Raw genomic sequence first — 26,343 nt, forward strand, 5'->3', positions numbered from 1 at the left:
GTGGGAACTAAGCCTCGCGTGACCTTAAGTATTCATAAAGTGATACTTCTTACAATTGCTCATGCAATCTTTGCATAAGTATGTATTATTTTATAAATGGGCTCTATTAATAAGCAAATTTATTTTAGGCTCTAGCTTTAGCCCAAAAAAAAAAAAGGAAATCTACAAACTTACTATTTTTTTTAACAAACACAACCCACCATTTTGGTCTCATGGCCATGTGACACCTACATTTTGATCAACCGATGACTTGAGCCAAATTCAGGTCTGTGTGTGAGTGTGTGTGTGTGTCTCTCTCTCTCTCTCTCATCTCTCTCTCACTCACACACACACATATCTTGCTTGTTTAGAAAGACTTAGGTAATGCTACGATAACTAATTACCACATTGATTTGTATATTTGATAATCATTAATAGCTTTGATTTGCAATGTGTAGGTCACTGCACTAGGAGGATGTGGTGCTGCTGCAGATGGCACTGATGGGGTGGAAGCCGTCCTTTTAGATGACGAAGGCAGCTTAAGTGCTGTGAGTAACTAGTTAATTACCATTAGAGACACAAGAAGACTTAGAAATTTTCTCATGAAGGAAAATGGAGTCTAGTTTTACAATGTTTTTCATACAATGCATAACATCATGAGATTTTGCTCGAGAGGCATCACATACCTAGCTAGGTATGTGGTGCCTCCCTCGGAGAAGCTCATGATGTTGAGGTAAGCCACAATGTCCAAAACTTCTTGTGAGAGGTGGTTACTAGTTACTATGGTTGTTACTCACTCAAAATTATCCATGTACGTGCGCGATTATCAAATTCATGAATTCCATTATTCTTGATCATGGTTTGAAATCAAGATTATCATTGTGGATAAAAACAAAAACTTGTACTCATATAATTTCAGCTTGTAGCTCATATGTCCAAGTGTACAATCGGATTATTATGGGTGTGATATTTACGATACTGGAGACGATCTCACTTCTCTCTACAATGGTGCAAATGGTGATGGTGTTGATCAAGACACTAATACTACTGTGAATGGAGGAGGACGAAGAAAACTCCTGGGTAATTGCTTTACAGAAGGAACTGTCCAAGGTATACATACAATATGTATAAAAAAATTTCTACTCTAACTTCCTTCACTTAAGTTGATTAATAACAAGTCGACGGGAGCTAGCCCCAGTTTGAACTCCTTGACACGGGTCATGGGTTCGATTGCGGTTGGCTGTACGCCCGAAGACGCACTCTTGTATCTACCCGGGCAGGAATGCCCGGACCGCTACAAAAAAAAAAGTTGATTGATAACAAAGTATCAGCTTTTAAAGCAGCAACAACCATAATATTTAAAACATAGTGTATCCCTTCATATACAAGACCGTTCTTGCAACATGCAAGATTCTGTTTGAAGAATATAGCAAAGACCTAATAAAAGGCCAAAAATAGAAAAAATTATGGTTATTACTTATACTCTCCCACTTTATTTCTCTAGGGGCAAAATGGGGCTTTGTTGGTGGAGTTGTGGCGGGAATTTTTATTTGTGAAGGGGGCCTCAACCTAGGATGTGATATTGCAATTGCACTTGCTGCTTCGGGAGCCGGAGCAGGAGGTGGTGTTTTGTATGAGTGCAGTGGAAGTGGACGAGCAAAATCGGGTTGTTTCCCAGGTAATTTAGTGAAGAGGATGTTATTGGCATAATTTTTAGACCTCATATTCAATTGTGAAACATGTATACATATCATGATTTCTATGTAATATAATGTGGTTTCTTTTCCATCCAAAATGATGACTATTTAATGTTGTCCTAACTAGGTATATACATAACCGGAACTTTCTATAGTATATAGAACCACATGGTTGGATTTGAGGTCTAAAATATTCCAGTAAATTTTTTTATTGTTTGATAATCCAAAATTACTATTGAGCATTTTCCCAATTAGGTACATAGATAACTAATTCAATCCCATAGTATATGCCACCATATCTTCCCCTCAATATTGAATGAAAGTGTGTTTAAATTTTTTGTGGAATTTAAAATATGATGATATAATATTTCTCTTGGACTAGAATAAATAGGAGACAAATTTATCTTGGATTGAAATAAATATGTATTTTAGACACAATATGGTCTTCCTTTAGCAAGTCCAAGTTTAGCTGCTGTTAGGAAATAAGACGTAGCTAAATAGATAATTGAGTAGATTACTTAATGGAGAGAGACAGATTTATATACACGAGATTATAGAGTAGAGAGAGAGAGAGAGAGGGAGAGAGAGAGAGAGTACACACGATATACGTGGTTCACCCAATGTGGGCTACGTCCACGGAAAGAAGCCACTCAATGGCTTTAGTACTTCAAAACAAGAAGTAGTTTACAAAAGGATTATACCCTTAATGGAGCTCCCGCCTTGCTTCACTCTCACCACCTCACACTCACCTTGTTGCATCAACTTCAAACTATGAAATGTGTGTAGAAGTGGCCTCCTTTTATAGGCCAAAAGGGCTACCCTCTCTTATGAGAGACAGCCATGTGTAGCCGCCCTTGTGTGAATAAGTCCAAATCGGACCGTCCAATCCGCCCATGTGTGGCCGCCCTTGAGAAGACAAGTCCGCTTTTGAATTCGGCCAATGGCCATTGAATTCGGCCACCGGCCACCGGCCATTGACTTCCGACCACCGGCCACCGGCCATTGACTTCCGACCACCGGCCATCGGCCATTGACTACCGGCCACCGACCAACCGACCGGTTGTTTTCCGACCACTTTCCGGCCGCTGTCCAGTCATAATATTCCGGCGAAAAAAAAAAAGTATCGGGGGCCTCCGCCCCCGAGGCCTTTAAAGTTGCCCCTTATTCTTGTCCGTGAAAATTTTGGTTTCCGGTGAGTGATTTTCCTTCACGCACGATGGCTTCTCCTCATAATGGGGGCCTTACAAATGTGCGCTTTTACCACAGAAAATTACAAGGGTAAATCAGGCTCCATACTTAACAATCTTCCACTTGGAGATTGATCTCTAAACCAAACCTGTGACTGCTTTCCATTCTGGCTTCTTATCCTTGAATGCCGATTGAAGATGAGCAAAAGCTCAACTTCTCCTTGTTGACCACCTTTGTAAACATGTCTGCAGGATTTTCACTTGTATGCACCTTTCCTAGCTTTAGTTGTCCCTTTTAGATACCTAAGTATCCACTTCACAGCTTGCCAATGCTCTTTACCTGGGTTGTCCATGAACCTACTCACAACTCCCACTGCATGTGCAATGTCTGGCCTTGTCCAGACCATAGCATACATTAGAGAACCTACCGCTACAGCATATGGAACTTTAGACATATAGGCTATCTCCTCTTGTGTCTTTGGACACATATCCTTCGTTAGTTTAAAATGACCAGCCAAAGGTGTAGAAACTGGTTTTGCATTTTCCATTGCAAACCTTTCTAGTACCTTTTTGATGTAATCTTCTTGAGATAGCTTTATTGTCTTCTTCGTCCTGTCCCTTGATATTTTCATACCAAGTATCCTCTTTGCAGCACCTAAATCTTTCATTGGAAAAGATTTGGACAGCTCCTCTTTCAGGTCTTTGATGTTCTGCATGTTAGCACTTGCAATCAACATGTCATCAACATACAACATTAGGATGATGAATTTCCCATCTCCCAAATTCTCCGTGTAGACGCAGTGATCCGAGTTGCATCTTGTGAATCCATGATCCAACATCCATCGATCAAACTTCAAGTACCATTGTCTTGATGCTTGCTTTAAACCATACAAGCTCTTCTTTAATCTGCAAACCATTTTCTCCTTACCTTTTACTTCATACCCCTTTGGTTGAAGCATGTAGATTTCCTCCTCTAAGTCACCGTGAGGGAATGCCGTATTTACATCCATTTGCTCGAGATTTAGATCATGAGCAGCCACAAGGAAGACCATATTAGGTATTTTGGTAAAAATCTCACATTATGGGAATCTCCAAATCGACCGAATTCATGTAATTTGGGAATTTTCCACTTAAAGTGGGAAAAATTGAGGTGTGTGGCTAGTAAATAAAGTGAAAATCTCATAGGATTGTGGTGTTGATAAACACCAAAAGTCAAGAGGATGTACAACACATGGATTTGAATAATAACTATAAATTACATAAAACAAAGGAAGATACAAAAAATATTTTGTTTACAAATTGACTAGTATAGTCACAATAGAAGCTCCACATAATTCTACTCCACATTTGATACCATATCTGAACTTTGATCCAAGTGTGGTTGATGTGCACGAGTGAGGCCTTCTTTGGCTTTTAGAGCATGTCTTTCTGGAATCTTTATTCTAGAAAATGGTCCTTCTTTGTTGGGTCTCCAGGACCAAACAATTGCATCTATAGTTTCCCACACTTGTGGGTCCTTATAGTTGACAGCCCAATAACCCTTCCAACAATTACTGTAAGCTTGAGTATCTGTCATCCCACTTTTTCTCGCGCAAGGTGCCCAATATTGAATCAAGAGTTTTCTGTAGTTTGGTGATGTAAGCTCATTATCAATGTCAGATAAAGCCATTGCAAGCCACACTGGATAGATTTCTGTGTCACTCGGAACAAGCATAAGAAAGTCACCTTGGTGCACATCAGACATAGGGTCAAACTCTTCCCTTGGCCTATCTCGTTGAGGCCCACAAAAATGATCGTTCAACTCTTCAAGGCCTAGGAATCTTTCTGCTCCTTGTTGCAAATTCATTGTAGTGCTTTGTAGGTGAGAATATTCTTGAGTTTTTGGCCAAAACATTTTATACAAGACTCCCTCTGATATGATTGCTTTTCCAATCTCTTCAATTACCTTACTCCAATAATCTATCACGGGTCTATAATATCGTGGAATACTTGAACCATTCCCTAAATTTTTCCAAAATTTTATATAGTTCTTTGGCCCCAAAATGACTTCTTCGTGGGCCTTGACATACTCCACCATTTGTACTAGAGGTGGATCTCCATGTGGTAACATTGGCTTGCCTTCTGTGTCTGTTTTCCAAAGGCGAATACTTCCACTCCAACTTGATACACCTACATGTGCCTTATTTTGCATCATTGGTGTCTCATCCTGCATAAAGAACCTGAACTGAAGCGGTTTGGAATGTCCAACAAGTATGTCTTGTCCATCACAAAGATAGCCATCACAATATTGCTTGAAATCGGGGATCTTTGTGAGAAAAAATGGAGCTGGAGATGAAGATGAGCTGTTTCGTAATGTATCCATCAAATGTGGCAAAGTATAGGTTTGTGTAACTCTCAACTTCTCTGAAAACCTACTAAACATGGCGTCTATGTCCTCATGTGTATGCCCAACCATTAAAAATCCCAGCTGGATGGTTTTGAAAACACCCCTTGCAACAAGCATTGACAAATAGGCAAATAAGTATCGATTTTTGTTTTCCTCTGCACAATTATCCAATTGTAGCAACAAGTTCTCTGGCAATCTGCGAAATGTTGACCCTTATTCCTCTTCTGCAATTTCTGACGACTGCACAATGGGCTCTTTTCCATCACTCAAGTTATGGTAGTCCAAAGCATCCCTTGAGTTCAAAGCATGTAGTAGTGAAATATTGCTCCTTGGAAGTCCATTTGTTACTAGATCACCAAGAGGATGCTTATCTATCCTCTCGAGGCTATGTAAACAATTAGCAATTGAGCCAATTGTAAGATTTGGATCAGCTGGCCACAAACCATTCAAGACAAAGTGTCCGTAATGACCTTCTCCATGTCCATGAGTGATCATGCCAATCAATGCCACCTGCAGATTATATCCTGAATCCACACCCTTGGGAACAATGCGTAATCTAGGAATGGCAGTCTTCTTTTGATCCATCTTATCATGGATTATGCATACATATTTTTGTGGTTGAGTTTCTGAATACGTGCACCATGCATAATATAGGCTTCTGCAACTCTTTTGTTGTGCCATGTGAACTTCTCTCTCCCTCAAGAGAAGAGCTCTCTCTTCAAGAGAAGGTTTAGCTTCTAACCTTGCCTTGATTGAGCTACAAATATTGCACTTAGAGAACTCACTCGTCTTTGTTAAAGTGACATGTGGGTACTCTTTGTTCCAAATTCTACCAAAAGAAGATTGGGATAGCTTCTTCTCATATCCCATTTGGTCAAGTGTCGTGTTGATTTCACATAAAATATCCACTTGTTTGTATGTTGATGGAATCACCAATTGAGTCTCTCTTGAGCCATCTAGCAGTGTTCTACTTCTATGTGGCATCTTCTCAGAGTTGTTTTCCACAAACTCATTTAGTAGTGCTCTTGCTAAACTAGTATGTTGAAGTCCCCTTCTTAATGTACATGTGTTTCCATGTACATATTGGCGCACACCATTTTCAAAGTTCTCCTTGTATCGATAAAATGATGTCTTTGGTATTCCATGTAGCTCATACCATGCTCTACAACAAACAATAGAGCCATTTAGCCTGAATTGGTATCGTGACTTCTCATCTTTCTGATAACATATAGAAAGAACATCATAAACATAATTAGTGCGTGATTTTTGAGACTCTCCCCAAAATTGTTGTCGTAACCTTGTCACCATATCACGATCTGCAAATTGGCAGCATTTTTGTGCACAACAATCAATGCATGATACCCTTTGAATTGATTTTTTTGAAAGGTAAAAAGTCGAAGCTGGTGCTGCTTTTGATTTTTGAGTCCTGTTCATGAAAGTGTATCGTCTCTTCCTTGACAACTGGACAACATTACTCCCATCAAGTTTTTTTCCAACATTGCCATCGTTGGATACATCCTCATATGTAGCATGCATGCCATCAACAGGAACAAAGCGTTGTAATGGGCTCCCATTCAACATTGTTGTCTGCTTGATGGGCCACTTTAGCAAAGTGATGCTACCCACTTCAACCACATCATCAATGCTTGCATTTTCTCTTTCAATACCCACACCCACACAATCAGGACCAAGTTCCTAAAAGTTGACATAATCATGTGGAAATACATATAAGATGGTCCCTTCATTCATGGTTTGCATCATTGTGTCATCTTTTAAAAGGACCCTCTGATTTCTCCAAGACTCTCGAATCATTGCTTCAAATTCTGGGCTTGTCATAGGTATTGCATCTGTAACTAGAGGATCAGAATGATCATGTTCTTCATCACCATTGTAGCTTTCGTGTGGATCAATTAAGTTCCCATTTAATACAAAAGATTGCAAAAGAAGCTTTGACCATCGAACAACACTCCATAATGAGCCTTGGAGAGATGAAGTATCCATTGTAGGAAAAGGTAGGACCACATCCTTCAAGCATTCCTCCACTAGTATGGAGACATTTCCCAGCCCTATCTTTGTACCACCACAAGTGGAATCTGGATCTGTTCTACACACACAACCAATACCAACGATTTCATTGTCAAGTATCATATGTACTTTCTCCCCAGATTCGAAGTCCATCCTGTAAGTAAAAAGATTACATCGTTAAATCCATAGTTATAGAAAAATACTCTTCAAACAAAAAATCATGCTACAACATGAAAAAGGTTTGCATAGGTTGGACAAGTGGTGAACCTTGAGACCAAATCCTCCTTGCTATATTAATGGAAGCAAGGTTGGACAAGTGGTGGACCTTGAAACCAAAGCCTCTTTGCTATATGAGAGCATAGGTTGGACAAGTGGTGGACCTAGTTGTAATACCCACTGCCACCTATCAACTACTATAGGACTATGCTTTCCAATGTCCAAGTATCCCTTGAGTCTTTCAAGGTTGAACACGTGGTGGACCTTGAAACAAAAATCCCCTTTCCATATCAGAGCATAGCTTGGACAAGTGGTGGACCTAGTTATAATGCCCAATATCCAAGGTGAAATACCTTAGGACTTTGCTACCTTGCTTGCCAATGTTTACGTAGCCCCTCATTTCTTTAATGGAAGTAAGGTTGGACAAGTGGTGGACCTTGAAACCAAAGCCTCTTTGCTATATTAGAGCATAGGTTGGACCTAGTTTTAATACCCACTACCACCTATCAACTACTATAGGACTATGCTTTCCAATGTCCAAGTATCCCTTGAGTCTTTCAAGGTTGAACACGTGGTGGACCCTAAAACGAAAATCCCCTTTCTATATTAGAAAGGTTGAACACATGGTGGACCTTGAAACGAAAATCCCCTTTCTTTATCAGAGCATAGCTTGGACAAGTGGTGGACCTAGTTATAATGCCCAATATCCAAGGTGAAACACCTTAGGACCTTGCTACCTTGCTTGCCAATGTTTACGTAGCCCCTCATTTCTTTAATGGAAGCAAGTTTGGACAAGTGGTGGACCTTGAAAGCAAAGCCTCTTTGCTATATGAGAGCATAGGTTGGACCTAGTTGTAATACCCACTGCCACCTATCAACTACTATAGGACTATGCTTTCCAATGTCCAAGTATCCCTTGAGTCTTGCAAGGTTGAACACGTGGTGGACCTTGACACCAAAATCCCCTCTCTATATCAGAGCATAGCTTGGACAAGTGGTGGACCTAGTTATAATGCCCCTCCTTTCTTTAATGGAAGAAAGGTTGGAAAAGTGGTGAATCTTGAAACCCAAACCCTTTGGCTATATATAGAGGATATCTTGGACAAGTGGTGGGCTTAGTTGTAGTATCCAATGTCCAAGGTCCAAGGTGAACTATGTAAAGACCTTACTTCCAAAAACAAAGTCGTACAAGTGGTTCTCCTTGAAACCAAAACCTCCTTAGTGTATTAGAACATAGCTTGGAGAAGTGGTGGACTTAGTTGTAATGGTGAATGTCCAAAGTAAACTATTATAGGACCTTGCTTCCCAAATCAAGTTTGGACAAGTGGTGGATCTTGAAACCAAAACCCCCTTACTCTATTAGAGCATAGCTTAGATAAGTGGTGGACCTAGATGCCATGGAAAATGTTCAATCTGAACTGCTGCAGGACCTTGCTATTAAATGTCTAATTAGAGCTAGCTTCTTTAATGGAATCAAGGTTGGGAAAGTGGTGCATCTTGAAACCAAAAGCCCTTTATTGTATTAGAGCATAGCTTGGACAAGTGAGGGACCTAGTTTTAATGTGTGATGTCCAAAGAAAAGTATTACAAGACCTTGCTTTCCAATATTTGAATTGGTCAAGTGGTTAAAACTAAGTATAAAACTTTGACCATTTTCTTCTCGAATTGCCAAAAAGCTAGTTTTAGACACCCCTAAATGAAAATGGTTTAGGGTGGCCTTAAACAATGTTTTTTCAAAGACTTGAACAAAAGGATTGCCGAAGAGTAATGACAATTTATTGTGGCTTGAAGTGCCTGAGTATGTGAAAACAAGCCTAGGTTTTCCACGAGGCAAAAGGTGACATAATAAGAACATTGGAAACTTAGGATTGACCATGTGGCCTAAACTTTGGCAAGTGAAGTGGTGGCCAAGTTTTGTGGCATAGTGTGCACTTGGTCCTATATGTGTTGACCACTTGGCTAAATCTAGGACCATAAGGCCAAACCTTTGGCACCTTAAATATAGTATGGGACATAATCTAGAACTGCTATAGTAAATTAGTAGTATAGCTAATATGTTAATATTTGTATTATATTTAAGTATATGCTAATATAATTTATGTTCAAAATTTCACTAATGAAGAATGTTCCCATTTAGCACTCCAGATGCGGGGTCTTAGGGCAATGCCACAATGGGGTGACAAGGCAGTGCTTCCACGTGAGGTTTGGGGGCAGCGCTCTTGATGGGGATGTGGAATATAGCGCTCTCGATGGCGGGGCTTGGGAGGTTGATTTTGGGATATTGTTCTGGGCGGGGTCAAGGGGCGGCATGTTTTTCTAAGTGAATTCCTAGTATAGAGTTACGCATGTTTTTCATATTTTCAACCATGATTTCTTTAATTTTGGCCGTGTGAATTGGTTAATTTTTTATATTGCTTTTGTTTTTTTTTAATCCTATGATAAAACATGGACTTGTAGCATACGTGGCATTCTAATAAACCCTATCAAGATTAGGCACACAGAGAGCGCACGAGCAACGCACACAGAGAAAGCAGGCGAGCAGAAAACACACAGAAAGCGCACACGGATCGCACACAGTTGGAGTATACGCGCGCGTAGAGGAGCAAGCTCGGCATCGTACACAACACACAGGTGGAGTGCACAGGATTGAAAGTTCGCGCACAAGATAAAGAAACAGCAGCGTACACAACGCTTTCCAGAAGGGCAGGATCGGACAGTCTTGTCAGGAGACATTGCACACCTCACGAATAGAGAAAAAACAGGTATTTCTCTCTCTCTCACTCTCTGTCTTTCTCCATATAGAGAAGATGGTTCTCTGTAACTCTTCTTGCACACACACTCTCTCGTCAAAAGACAGAGATACATAGTTTAAAAGTATCCCCGCACACATACACATATTCCCACACATCGTCTTCCTCTCTTCCACATACATAACCACAGTGAAATCTGTTATCTTGCTGTCTCTCTCTTGAAAATACATGCACATATTCCCACACATCGTCTTCCTCACTTCCACATACATAACCACAATGAAATCTGTTATCTTGTTGTCTCTCTCTTGAAAATACGTGCACATATTCCCATACATCGTCTTCCTCTCTTCCACATACATAAACACAGTGAAATCTGTTATCTTTCTCTCTCCTCTCTCTAAAAAACAGGTATTTATCTCTCTCTCTCTCTATCTATCTATCTCTGTATCTTGCTATCTCTCTCTTGAAAATACATGCTCATGTATGTGTGCGTCTGTGTTATCTATGTGTATGTATGTATATTTGTGTTATTTCATTGTAATACTCATACATAATGCAGATACACAATTACACTTAATTACGATATGCACACATAGTATATATACATACATAAATATCACAAATAACTAACACATTGTAATACTAGTAAAATTGAATGGAAGACTTACTTGCGTGATCTGTTAAAGTCGATTCTTGTAGCGAGTTCTAGATGTATGCTGAGCTGATTTTCCTCTAATCCATTTGTAGATATGATTGTAACTTCTGTTTCTCAAAAATAGTAGTGTTGTTTAGTGATACACCTAATGGACATAAATGGTTTAAACTAGGACATGTAGACCAAAAATACGTGTATTTCTTTGGATGAATATATACACTTTTTGGTGACCCTTACCACAAGTGGTGGACCTTGAGACCAGTGGACTATAAGGACCTCCAAACAATACCTTGTACACTCAATCCTTCTTGGTATCTAGGTTGGACAAGTGGTGGACCTTGTTCAAATTCTCTAACCACTCTCTCTAACATGGTGACATAATTTAGGTGTGATAAATTCATATCTATGCAAACTAATATCAGTTTAGGCTTGTTAATTTGAATTTGTTTGAATTTAGGTACAATATAATGATTTGAGGTTTGCATATTTGAATTTAGGTGGTATAATGATATCTTTTTGTGGTAAACTTGAATATAAAATCAATTTTGCGTGGAATATTTTAAATTTAAGTAGTAAAATTTAAATTTTTATAAAAAAGTTTGAATTTTAAAATTTGGGTGGGATATTTTAAAATTTAGGCGGGATATTTAAGATTTGGGAGGGATATTTTAAATTTAGGCGGGAAGGTTTTGAATTTATAGCGAGATCTCCCTTACATAGGAGAGTATACGTTGGACAGGTGGTGGACCTTCAAGCTAGAGCATCCATGCTACTGGACATGATAGGTAGGGAATCTAGTTGAATATTATATGTATAATATATATGTAATAGATCTAGCTTGGACAAGTGGTGGACCTTGGAACAAAACCCCATGTAAAACATATCATGCACATTCCAAGTGGTCAAAAAAAATATCATTTAAGATATAGCCTTATAGGTTGGACAAGTGGTGGACCTTAACACCCAGATATTCTTCATATAATAACATAGAGTGGAAAACTGGTGAATCTTGAGACCAAACCATGCTACTAGCGATAATAGATTGGACAAGTGGTGGACCTTGAAAGTAAACCCCCCATCTACTAAATATCGTGGGTTTAAGGTATTTCGATGGAGCCTAGCATCTTGGAGACATCGTGCATCTTGCTTCTCTTCATGTTTCAATGGAGCCTATCTTGGACAAATGGTGGAGCATCCTTCTCTCCATGTTTCAATGGACCCTAGCTTGGACAAGTGGTGGACCTTTGCTTCTCTCTATTATTCAATAGAGTTAGATTGGACAAGTGGTGGACCTTGGAACCAAACCCCCATGTAAAACCTATCATGGTCACTCCAAGTGGTGAGAAAGAATAACCTTTAAGATATAGTTTTATCGGTTGGACAAGTGGTGGACCTTAACACCCTAATATTCTTAATATAATGACATAGAGTGAAAAAGTGGTGAATCTTGAGACAAAACCACTCATGCTACTAGCACTAGTAGCTTGGACAAGTGGTGGACCTTGAACGTAAACCCCCCATGTTTCAATAGAGTTAGCTTCGACAAATGGTGGAGCATCCTTCTCTCCATGTTTCAATGGAGCCTAGCTTAGACAAGTGGTGGACCTTTGCTTCTCTCTATGATTCAATAGAGTAAGCTTGGACAAGTGGTGGACCTTGGAACCAAAGCCCCATGTAAAACCTATCATGGTCACTCCAAGTGGTAATAAAGAATAACCTTTAAGATGTAGCCTTATAGGTTGGACAAGTGGTGGACCTTAACACGTGCATATTCTTAATATAATGACATAGAGTGGAAAAATGGTGAATCTTGAGACCAAACCACTTAGGCTACTAGTGATAATAGCTTGGAAAAGTGGTGGACCTTGAATGTAAACCCCTCATCTACGACATATCGTGGGTTTAATGTTTTCCGATGGAGCTTAGCATCTTGGAGACATGGTGCACCTTGCTTCTCTTCATGTTTCAATGGAGCCTACCGTGGACAAATGGTGGAGCATCCTTCTCTCCATGTTTCAATGGACACTAGCTTAGACAAGGGGTGGACCTTTGCTTCTCTCTATGTTTCATTAGAGTTAGCTTGGACAAGTGGTGGACCTTGGAACGAAACCCCCATGTAAAACCTATCATGGTCACTCCAAGTAGTAAGAAAGAATAACCTTTAAGATGTAGCCTTATAGGTTGGACAGGTGGTGGACCTTAACACCCACATATTCTTAATAAAAGTGATGAATCTTGAGACCAAACCACTCAGGCTACTAGCAATAATAGCTTGGACAAGTGGTGGACCTTGAATGTAAACCCCTTATCTACGAAATATCGTGGGTTTAATGTATTTCGATGGAGCCTAGCATCTTGGAGACATGGTGCAACTTGCTTCTCGTCATGTTTCAATTGAGCCTATCTTGGACAAATGGTGGAGCATCCTTCTCTCCATGTTTCAATGGACCCTAGCTTGGACAAGTGGTGGACCTTTGTTTCTCTCTATGTTTCAATAGAGTTAGCTTGGACAAGTGGTGGACCTTGGAACCAAACCCCCTTGTAAAACCTATCATGGTCACTCCAAGTGGTAATAAAGAATAACCTTTAAGATGTAGCCTTATAGGTTGGACAAGTGGTGGACCTTAACACGCGCATATTCTTAATATAATGACATAGAGTGGAAAAGTGGTGAATCTTGAGACCAAACCACTCAGGCTACTACCAATAATAGCTTGGACAAGTGTTGGACCTTGAATATAAACCCCTCATCTACGACATATCTTGGGTTTAATGTTTTTCGATGGAGCCTAGCATCTTGGAGACATGGTGCACCTTGCTTCTCTTCATGTTTCAATGGAGCCTACCTTGGACAAATGGTGGAGCATCCTTCTCTCCATGTTTCAATGGACCCTAGCTTAGACAAGGGGTGGACATTTGCTTCTCTCTATGTTTCAATAGAGTTAGCTTGGACAAGTGGTGGACCTTGGAACCAAACCCCCATGTAAAACCTATCATGGTCACTCCAAGTAGTAAGAAAGAATAACCTTTAAGATGTAGCCTTATAGGTTGGACAAGTGGTGGACCTTAACACCCACATATTCTTAATAAAAGTGATGAATCTTGAGACCAAACCACTCAGGCTACTAGCAATAATAGCTTGAACAAGTGGTGGACCTTGAATGTAAACCCCTCATCTACGAAATATCGTGGGTTTAATGTATTTCGATAGAGCCTAGCATCTTGGAGACATGGTGCAGCTTGCTTCTCGTCATGTTTCAATGGAGCTTATCTTGGACAAATGGTGGAGCATCCTTCTCTCCATGTTTCAATGGACCCTAGCTTGGACAAGTGGTGGACCTTTGTTTCTCTCTATGTTTCAATAGAGTTAGCTTGGACAAGTGGTGGACCTTGGAACCAGACCCCCATGTAAAACCTATCATGGTAACTCCAAGTGGTAATAAAGAATAACCTTTAAGATGTAGCCTTATAGGTTGGACAAGTGGTGGACCTTAACACCCACATATTTTTAATATAATGACATAGAGTGGAAAAGTGGTGAATCTTGAGACCAAACCACTCAGGCTAATACCAATAATAGCTTGGACAAGTGTTGGACCTTGAATGTAAACCCCTCATCTACGACATATCGTGGGTTTAATGTTTTTCGATGGAGCCTAGCATCTTGGAGACATGGTGCACCTTGCTTCTCCTCATGTTTCAATGGAGCCTACCTTGGACAAATGGTGGAGCATCCTTCTCTCCATGTTTCAATGGACCCTAGCTGAGACAAGGGGTGGACCTTTGCTTCTCTCTATGTTTCAATAGAGTTAGCTTGGACAAGTGGTGGACCTTAGAACCAAACCGCCATGTAAAACCTATCATGGTCACTCCAAGTAGTAAGAAAGAATAACCTTTAAGATGTAGCCTTATAGGTTGGACAAGTGGTGGACCTTAACACCCACATATTCTTAATATAATGACATAGAGTGGAAAAGTGGTGAATCTTGAGACCAAACCACTCAGGCTACTACCAATAATAGCTTGGACAAGTTTTAGACCTTGAATGTAAACCCCTCATCTACGACATATCATGGGTTTAATGTTTTTCGATGGAGCCTAGCATCTTGGAGACATGGTGCACCTTGCTTCTCCTCATGTTTCAATGGAGCCTACCTTGGACAAATGGTGGAGCATCCTTCTCTCCATGTTTCAATGGACCCTAGCTTAGACAAGGGGTGGACATTTGCTTCTCTCTATGTTTCAATAGAGTTAGCTTGGACAAGTGGTGGACCTTGGAACCAAACCCCCATGTAAAAACTATCATGGTCACTCCAAGTAGTAAGAAAGAATAACCTTTAAGATGTAGCCTTATAGGTTGGACAAGTGGTGGACCTTAACACCCACATATTCTTAATAAAAGTGGTGAATCTTGAGACCAAACCACTCAGGCTACTAGCAATAATAGCTAGGGATAACCATTAAGATATAGTCTTTCAAGGGGTGAGAAAGAATAACCATTAAGATATAGTCTTATAGGTTGGACAAGTGGTGGACCTTAACACCCATATATTCTTAATATAATGACAGAGAGTGAAAAAGTGGTGAACTTGAGAGCAAACCACTCATGCTACTAGCGATAATAGGTTGGACAAATTGTTGATCTTGAATGTAAACTCCCCATGTACAAAACAACGTGGGTTTAAGTTATTTCGATGGAGGCTAGCATCTTGGAGACATGGTGCAGCTTGCTTCTCTTTATGTTTTAATGGAGTCTATCTTGGACAAATGGTGGAGCATCCTTCTCTCCATGTTTCAATAGACCCTAGCTTAGACAAGTGGTGGACCTTTGCTTCTCTCTATATTTCAATAGAGTTAGCTCGGACAAGTGGTGGACCTTGGAACCAAACCCCCATGTAAAACCTTTCATGGTCAGTCCAAGTGGTTAGAAAGAATAACCATTAAGATATAGTCTTATAGGTAGGACAAGTGGTGGACCTTAATACCCAAATATTCTTAATATAATGACACAGAGTGAAAAAGTGGTGAATCTTGTGACCAAACCCCTCATGCTACTAGCGTTAATAGGTTGGACAACTGGTGGACCTTGAATGTAAACCTTCCATGTTTCAATAGAGTTAGCTTCGACAAATGGTGGAGCATCCTTCTCTCCATGTTTCAATGGAGCCTAGCTTGGACAAGTGGTGGACCTTTGCTTCTCTCTATGAGAAGAATAAAGTTAGCTTGGATAAGTGGTGGACCTTGGAACCAAACCCCTATGTAAAACATATCATGGACATTTCAAGTGGCTAGAAAGAATACCCTTTAAGATATACCCTTATAGGTTGGACAAGTGGTCGACCTTAACACCTAGATCTTCTTTATATAATGACATAGAGTGGAAAAGTGGTGAATCTTGAGACCAAACCACCTATGCTACTAGGGATAATAGCTTGGAAAAGTGATTGACCTTGACGTTAAACCCCACATGTAAACAATATCGTGGGTTTAAGGTATTTCAATGGATCCTAGAATCTTGGAGACATGGTGCAACTTGCTTCTTTTCATGTTTCAATGAAGCCTATCTTCCACCAATGGGGGATCATCCTTCTCTAAATGTCTCAGTGGAGCCTAGCTTGGACAAGTGGTGGACCTTTGCTTCTCTCTATGTTTCCATAGAGTTAGCTTGGACAAGTGGTGGACATTGAAACCAAACCCCCATGTAAAACATATCATGGTCATTCCAAGTGGTGAGAAATAATACCCTTTAAGATCTAGCCTTATAGGTTGGACAAGTGGTCGACCTTAAAACCTAGATCTTCATAATATAACGACATAGAGTGGAAAAGTGGTAAACCTTGAGACCAAACCACTCATGCTACTAAGAATAATAGGTTGGACAACTGGTGGACCTTGAATGTAAACCCCCCATGTACGAAATATCATGGGTTTAAGGTAATTCAATGGAGCCTAGCATCTTGGAGACATGGTGCAGATTGCTTCTCTTCATGTTTCAATGGAGCCTATCTTGGACAAATGGTGGAGCATCCTTCTCTCCATGTTTCAATGGAGCCTAGCTTGGACAAGTGGTGGACCTTTGCTTCTCTCTATGTTTCAATAGAGTTAGCTTGGAAAGTGGTGGGCCTTGGAACCAAACTCCCATGTAAAACCTATCTTGGTAACTCCAAGTGGTAAATCTTGGAAAAGTGGTAAATCTTGAGACCAAACCACTCATGCTACTAAGAATAATAGGTTGGACAAGTGGTGGACCTTGAATGTAAACCCCTCATCTACGAAATATCGTGGGTTTAATGTATTTCGATGGAGCCTAGCATCTTGGAGACATGGTGCAACTTGCTTCTCGTCACGTTTCAATGGAGCCTATCTTGGACAAATGGTGGAGCATCCTTCTCTCCATGTTTAAATGGACCCTAGCTTGGATAGGTGGTGGACCTTTGTTTCTCTCTATGTTTCAATAGAGTTAGCTTGGACAAGTGGTGGACCTTGGAACCAAACCCCCATGTAAAACCTATCATGGTCACTCCATGTGGTAATAAGGAATAACCTTTAAGATGTAGCCTTATAGGTTGGACAAGTGGTGGACCTTAACACGCGCATATTTTTAATATAATGACATAGAGTGAAAAAGTGGTGAATCTTGAGACCAAACCACTCAGGCTACTACCAATAATAGCTTGGACAAGTGTTGGACCTTGAATGTAAACCCCTCATCTACGACATATCGTGGGTTTAATGTTTTCGATGGAGCCTAGCATCTTGGAGACATGGTGCACCTTGCTTTCTCCTCATGTTTCAATGGAGCCTACCTTGGAAAAATGGTGGAGCATGCTTCTCTCCATGTTTCAAATGGACCCTAGCTGAGACAAGGGGTGGCCTTGCTTCTCTCTATGTTTCAATAGAGTTAGCTTGGACAAGTGGTGGACCTTGGAACCAAACCCCATGTAAAAACCTATCATGGTCACTCCAAGTAGTAAGAAAGAATAAACTTTAAGATGTAGCCTATAGGTTGGATAAGTGGTGGACCTTAACACCCACATATTCTTAATAAAAGTGGTCAATCTTGAGACCAAACCACTCAGGCTACTAGCAATAATAGCTTGGACAAGTGGTGGACCTTGAATGTAAACCCTCATCTACGAAATATCGAGGGTTTAATGTATTTCGATGGAGCCTAGCATTTTGGAGACATGGGCAAACTTGCTTCTCGTCATGTTTCAATGGAGCCTATCTTGGACAAATGGTGGAGCATCCTTCTCCCATTTTTCAATGGACCCTAGCTTGGACAAGTGTGGACCTTTGTTTCTCTCTATGTTTCAATAGAGTTTAGCTTGGACAAGAGGTGGACCTTGGGAACCAAACCTCCATGTAAAACCTATCATGGTCACTCCAAGTGGTAATAAAGAATAACCTTTAAGATGTAGCCTTATAGGTTGGACAAGTGGTGGACCTTAACACGCGCATATTCTAAATATAATGACATAGAGTGGAAAAGTGGTGAATCTTGAGACCAAACCACTCAGGCTACTACCAATAATAGATTGGACAAGTGGTGGACCTTGAATGTAAACCCCTCATCTACGACATATCGTGGGTCTAATGTTTTTCGATGGAGCTTAGCATCTTGGAGACATGGTGCAGCTTGCTTCTCGTCATGTTTCAATGGAACCTATCTTGGACAAATGGTGGAGCATCCTTCTCTCCATGTTTCAATGGACCCTAGCTTGGACAAGTGGTGGACCTTTGTTTCTCTCTATGTTTCAATAGAGGTAGCTTGGACAAGTGGTGGACCTTGGAACCAAACCCCCATGTAAAACCTATCATGGTCACTCCAAGTGGTAATAAAGAATAACCTTTAAGATGTAGCCTTATAGGTTGGACAAGTGGTGGACCTTATCACGCGCATATTCTTAATATAATGACATAGAGTGGAAAAGTGGTGAATCTTGAGACCAAACCACTCAGGCTACTACAAATAATAGTTTGGACAAGTGTGGACCTTGAATGTAAACCCCTCATCTACGACATATCGTGGGTTTAATGTTTTTTGATGGAGCCTAGCATCTTGGAGACATGGTGCACCTTGCTTCTCCTCATGTTCAATGGAGCCTACCTTGGACAAATGGTGGAGCATCTTCTCTCCATGTTTCAATGGACCCTAGCTTAGACAAGGGGTGGACCTTTGTTTCTCTCTATGTTTCAATAGAGTTAGCTTGGACAAGTGTGGACATTGGAACCAAACCCCCATGTAAAACTTATCATGGTTACTCCAAGTGGTAATAAAGAATAACCTTTAAGATGTAGCCTTATAGGTTGGACAAGTGGTGGACCTTAACACGTGCATATTCTTAATATAATGACATAGAGTGGAAAAGTGGTGAATCTTGAGACCAAACCACTCAGGCTACTACCAATAATAGCTTGGACAAGTGTTGGACCTTGAATGTAAACCCCTCATCTACGACATATCGTGGTTTTAATGTATTTCGAATGTGTAGCCTAGCATCTTGAGACAATGGGCAGCTTGCTTCTCCTCATGTTTCAATGAGCCTATCTTGGAAAAAATGGTGGAGCATCCTTCTCTCCATGATTCAATGGACCCTAGCTTGACAAGTGGTGGACCTTTGCTTCTCTCTATGTTTCAATAGAGTTAGCTTGGACAAGTGGTGGACCTTGAACCAAACCCCCATGTAAAAACCTATCATGTCACTCCAAGTGGTAAGAAAGAATAACCTTTAAGATGTAGCCTTATAGGTTGGACAAGTGGTGGACCTTAACACCCACATATCTTAATACAAAGTGGTGAATCTTGAGACCAAACCACTCAGCTACTACCAATAATAGCTTGGACAAGTGGTGGACCTTGAATGTAAACCCCTCATCTACGAACATATCGTGGGTTTAATGTTTTTTCGAGGAGCCTAGCATCTTGGAGACATGGTGCACCTTGCTTCTCCTCATGTTTCAATGGAGCCTACCCTTGGACAAATGGTGGAGCATCCTTCTCTCCATGTTTCAATGGACCCTAGCTTAGACAAGGGGTGGACCTTTGCTTTCTCTCTATGTTCAATAGAGTTAGCTTGGACAAGTGGTGGACCTTGGAACCAAACCCCCATGTAAAACCTATCATGGTCACTCCAGTAGTAAGAAAGAATAACCTTTAAGATGTAGCCTTATAGGTTGGACAAGTGGTGGACTTAACACCCACATAATATTCTTAATAAAAATGGTGAATCTTGAGACCAAACCACTCAGCTACTAGCAATAATAGCTTGGACAAGTGTGGACCTTGAATGTAAACCCCTCATCTACGAAATATCGTGGGTTTAATGTATTTCGATGGAGCCTAGCATCTTGGAGACATGGTGCAGCTTGCTTCTCGTCATGTTTCAATGGAGCCTATCTTGGACAAATGGTGGAGCATCCTTCTCTCCATGTTTCAATGGACCCTAGCTTGGACAAGTGGTGGACCTTTGTTTCTCTCTATGTTTCAATAGAGTTAGCTTGACAAGTGGTGGACCTTGGAACCAAACCCCCATGTAAAACCTATCATGGTCACTCCAAGTGGTAATAAAGAATAACCTTTAAGATGTAGCCTTATAGGTTGGACAAGTGGTGGACCTTAACACAGCATATATTCTTAATATAATGACATAGAGTTGAAAAGTGGTGAATCTTGAGACCAAACCACTCAGGCTACTACCATAATAGCTTGGACAAGTGTGGACCTTGAATGTCAACCCCTCATCTACGACATATCGTGGGTTTAATGTTTTTCGATGAGCCTAGCATCTTGGAGACATGGTGCACCTTGCTTCTCCTCATGTTCAATGGAGCCTACCTTGGACAAATGGTGGAGCATCCTTCTCTCCATGTTTCAATGGACCCTAGCTTAGACAAGGGGTGGACCTTTGCTTCTCTCTATGTTTCAATAGAGTTAGCTTGGACAAGTGGTGGACCTTGGAACCAAACCCCCATGTAAAACCTATCATGGTCACTCCAAGTAGTAAGAAAGAATAACCTTTAAGATGTAGCCTTATAGGTTGGACAAGTGGTGGACCTTAACACCCACATATTCTTAATAAAAGTGGTGAATCTTGAGACCAAACCACTCAGGCTACTAGCAATAATAGCTTGGACAAGTGGTGGACCTTGAATGTAAACCCCTCATCTACGAAATATCGTGGGTTTAATGTATTTCGATGAGCCTAGCATCTGGAGACATGGTGCAAGCTTGCTTCTCTCGTCATGTTTCAATGGAGCCTATCTTGGACAAATGGTGGAGCATCCTTCTCTCCATGTTTCAATGGACCCTAGCTTGGACAAGTGGTGGACCTTTGTTTTCTCTATGTTTCAATAGAGTTAGCTTGGACAAGTGGTGGACCTTGGAACCAAACCCCCATGTAAAACCTATCATGGTCACTCCAAGTGTAATAAAGAATAACCTTTAAGAGTAGCCTTATAGGTTGGACAAGTGGTGGACCTTAACACGCGCATATTCTTAATATAATGACATAGAGTGGAAAAGTGGTGAATCTTGAGACCAAACCACTCAGGCTACTAGCAATAATAGCTTGGACAAGTGGTGGACCTTGAATGTAAACCCCTCATCTACGACATATCGTGGTTTTAATGTTTTTCGATGGAGCCTAGCATCTTGGAGACATGGTGCACCTTGCTTCTCCTCATGTTTCAATGGAGCCTATCTTGGACAAATGGTGGAGCATCCTTCTCTCCATGTTTCAATGGACCCTAGCTTGGACAAGGGTGGACCTTTGCTTCTCTCTATGTTTCAATAGAGTTAGCTTGGACAAGTGGTGGACCTTGGAACCAAACCCCCATGTAAAACCTATCATGGTCACTCCAAGTAGTAAGAAAGAATAACCTTTAAGATGTAGCCTTATAGGTTGGACAAGTGGTGGACCTTAACACCCACATATTCTTAATAAAAGTGGTGAATCTTGAGACCAAACCACTCAGGCTACTAGCAATAAATAGCTTGGACAAGTGTTGGACCTTGAATGTAAACCCCTCATCTATGAAATATCGTGGGTTTAATGTTTTTCGATGAGCCTAGCATCTTGGAGACATGGTGCAGCTTGCTTCTCTGGTCATGTTTCAATGGAGCCTATCTTGGACAAATGGTGGAGCATCCTTCTCTCCATGTTTCAATGGACCTAGCTTGACAAGTGGTGGACCTTTGCTTCTCTCTATGTTTCAATAGAGTTAGCTTGGACAAGTGGTGGACCTTGGAACCAAACCCCCATGTAAAACCTATCATGGTCACTCCAAGTGGTAAGAAAGAATAACCTTTAAGATGTAGCCTTATAGGTTGGACAAGTGGTGGACCTTAACACGCGCATATTCTTAATATAATGACATAGAGTGGAAAAGTGGTGAATCTTGAGACCAAACCACTCATCTACTAGCAATAATAGCTTGGACAAGTGTTAGAGCTTGAATGTAAACCGTCATCTACGACATATCGTGGGTTTAATGTTTTTCGATGGAGCCTAGCATCTTGGAGACATGGTGCACCTTGCTTCTCCTCATGTTTCAATGGAGCCTACCTGGACAAATGGTGGAGCATCCTTCTCTCCATGTTTCAATGGACCCTAGCTTAGACAAGGGGTGGACCTTTGCTTCTCTCTATGTTTCAATAGAGTTAGCTTGGACAAGTGGTGGACCTTGGAACCAAACCCCCATGTAAAACCTATCATGGTCACTCCAAGTAGTAAGAAAGAATAACCTTTAAGATGTAGCCTTATAGGTTGGACAAGTGGTGGACCTTAACAACCACATATTCTTAATAAAAGTGATGAATCTTGAGACCAAACCACTCAGGCTACTAGCAATAATAGCTTGGACAAGTGGTGGACCTTGAATGTAAACCCCTCATCTACGAAATATCGTGGGTTTAATGTATTTTGATGGAGCCTAGCATCTTGGAGACATGGTGCAACTTGCTTCTCATCATGTTTCAATGGAGCCTATCTTGGACAAATGGTGGAGCATCCTTCTCTCCATGTTTCAATGGACCCTAGCTTGGACAAGTGGTGGACCTTTGTTTCTCTCTATGTTTCAATAGAGGTAGCTTGGACAAGTGGTGGATGGAACCAAACCCCCATGTAAAACCTATCATGGTCACTCCAAGTGGTAATAAAGAATAACCTTTAAGATGTAGCCTTATAGTTTGGACAAGTGGTGGACCTTAACACACGCCTATTCTTAATATAATGACATAAAGTGGAAAAGTGGTGAATCTTGAGACCAAACCACTCAGGCTACTACCACTAATAGCATGGACAAGTGTGGACCTTGAATGTAAACCCCTCATCTACGACATATCGTGGGTTTAATGTTTTTCGATGGAGCCTAGCATCTTGGAGACATGGTGCACCTTGCTTCTCCTCATGTTTCAATGGAGCCTACCTTGGACAAATGGTGGAGCATCCTTCTCTCCATGTTTCAATGGACCCTAGCTTAGACAAGGGGTGGACCTTTTCTTCTCTCTATGTTTCAATAGAGTTAGCTTGGACAAGTGGTGGACCTTGGAACCAAACCCCCATGTAAAACCTATCATGGTCACTCCAAGTAGTAAGAAAGAATAACCTTTAAGATGTAGCCTTATAGGTTGGACAAGTGGTGCACCTTAACACCCACATATTCTTAATAAAAGTGGTGAATCTTGAGACCAAACCACTCAGGCTACTAGAAAGAATAGCTTCGGCAAGTGGTGGACCTTGAATGTAAACCCCTCATATACGAAATATCGTGGGTTTAATGTATTTCGATGGAGCCTAGCATCTTGGAGACATGGTGCAGCTTGCTTCTCGTCATGTTTCACTGGAGCCTATCTTGGACAAATGGTGGAGCATCCTTCTCTCCATGTTTCAATGGACCCTAGCTTGGACAAGTGGTGGACCTTTGTTTCTCTCTATGTTTCAATAGAGTTAGCTTGGACAAGTGGTGGACCTTGGAACCAAACCCCCATGTAAAACCTATCATGGTCACTCCAAGTGGTAATAAAGAATAACCTTTAAGATGTAGCCTTATAGGTTGGACAAGTGGTGGACCTTAACACACGCCTATTCTTTATATAATGACATAGAGTGGAAAAGTGGTGAATCTTGAGACCAAACCACTCAGGCTACTACCGCTAATAGCATGGACAAGTGTGGACCTTGAATGTAAACCCCTCATCTACGACATATCGTGGGTTTAATGTTTTTCGCTGGAGCCTAGCATCTTGGAGACATGGTGCACCTTGATTCTCCTCATGTTTCAATGGAGCCTACCTTGGACAAATGGTGGAGCATCCTTCTCTCCATGTTCAATGGACCCTAGCTGAGACATGGAGAGAAGGATGCTCCACCATTTTATCGGTGGACCTTTTTCGATGGAGCCTAGCATCTTGGAGACATGGTGCACCTTGATTCTCTTCATGTTTCAATGGAGCCTACCTTGGACAAATGGTGGAGAATCCTTCTCTCCATGTTTCAATGGACCCTAGTTGAGACAAGGGGTGGACCTTTGCTTCTCTCTATGTTTCAATAGAGTTAGCTTGGACAAGTGGTGGACCTTGGAACCAAACCCCCATGTAAAACCTATCATGGTCACTCCAAGTAGTAAGAAAGAATAACCTTTAAGATGTAGCCTTATAGGTTGGACAAGTGGTGGACCTTAACACCCACTATTCTAATAAAAGTGGTGAATCTTGAGACCAAACCACTCAGGCTACTAACCAATAATAGCTTGGACAAGTGGTGGACCTTGAATGTAAACCCCTCATGTACGAAATATCGTGGGTTTAATGTATTTCAATGGAGCCTAGCATCTTGGAGACATGGTGCAGCTTGCTTCTCTTCATGTTTCAATGGAGCCTATCTTGGACAAATGGTGGAGCATCCTTCTCTCCATGTTTCAATGGACCCTAGCTTGGACAAGTGGTGGACCTTTGCTTCTCTCTATGTTTCAATAGAGTTAGCTTGGACAAGTGGTGGACCTTGGAACCAAACCCCCATGTAAAACCTATCATGGTCACTCCAAGTGGTAATAAAGAATAACCTTTAAGATATAGCCTTATAGGTTGGACAAGTGGTGGACCTTAACACCCATATTCTTAATATAATGACATAGAGTGGAAAAGTGGTGAATCTTGAGACCAAACCACTCATGCTACTATGAATAATAGCTTGGACAAGTGTTAGACCTTGAATGTAAACCCCTCATGTACGACATATCATGGGTTTAATGTTTTTCAATGGAGCCTAGCATTTGGAGACATGGTGCACCTTGCTTCTCTTCATGTTTCAATGGAGCCTACCTTGGACAAATGGTGGAGCATCCTTCTCTCCATGTTTCAATGGACCCTAGCTTGACAAGGGTGGACCTTTGATTCTCTCTATGTTTCAATAGAGTTAGCTTGGACAAGTGGTGGACCTTGGAACCAAACCCCCATGTAAAACCTATCATGTCACTTCCAAGTGGTGGAAAGAATAACCTTTAAGATGTAGCCTTATAGGTTGGACAAGTGGTGGACCTTAACACCACATATTCTTAATAAAAGTGGTGAATCTTGAGACCAAACCACTCATGCTACTAGGGATAATAGCTAGGACAAAAACCATTAAGATATAGTCTTTCAAGGGGTGAGAAGATTAACCATTAAGATATAGTCTTATAGGTTGGACAAGTGGTGGACCTTAACACCCCATATATTCTTAATATAGACATTGAGTGACAAATTGGTGAATCATTGAGAGCAAACCACTCATGCTACTAGCGATAAGTGTGGACAAATTGTTGATCTTGAATGTAAACTCCCATGTACAAAACAACGTGGGTTTAAGTTATTTCGATGGAGGCTAGCATCTTGGAGACATGGTGCAGCTTGCTTCTCTTTATGTTTTAATGAGTCTATCTTGGACAAATGGTGGAGCATCCTTCTCTCCATGTTTCATAGACCCTAGCTTAGACAAGTGGTGGACCTTTGCTTCTCTCTATATTTCAATAGAGTTAGCTCGGACAAGTGGTGGACCTTGGAACCAAACCCCCATGTAAAACCTTCATGGTCAGTCCAAGTGGTTTAGAAAGAATAACCATTAAGATATAGTCTTATAGGTAGGACAAGTGGTGGACCTTAATACCCAAATATTCTTAATATAATGACACAGAGTGAAAAAGTGGTGAATCTTGTGACCAAACCCCTCATGCTACTAGCGTTAATAGTTGGACAACTGTTGACCTTGAATGTAAACCTTCCATGTTTCAATAGAGTTAGCTTCGACAAATGGTGGAGCATCCTTCTCTCCATGTTTCAATGAGCCTAGCTTGGACAAGTGGTGGACCTTTGCTTCTCTCTATGAGAAGAATAAGTTAGCTTGATAAGTGGTGGACCTTGAACCAAACCCCTATGTAAAACATATCATGGACATTTCAAGTGGCT

The 26,343-nt window shown here is 40.9% G+C and overlaps 1 pseudogene; it reads left to right on the plus strand.

Annotated features, from left to right (window-relative positions):
- The window catches only part of LOC147438249 (uncharacterized), a 49,056-nt pseudogene that overhangs the window by 1,142 nt on the left and 21,571 nt on the right, over window positions 1-26,343 (plus strand).

This window comes from Adiantum capillus-veneris, chromosome 17 (assembly GCF_014529385.1).
Source record: "Adiantum capillus-veneris isolate H3 chromosome 17, ASM1452938v2, whole genome shotgun sequence".
Taxonomy (NCBI): Eukaryota; Viridiplantae; Streptophyta; class Polypodiopsida; order Polypodiales; family Pteridaceae; genus Adiantum; species Adiantum capillus-veneris.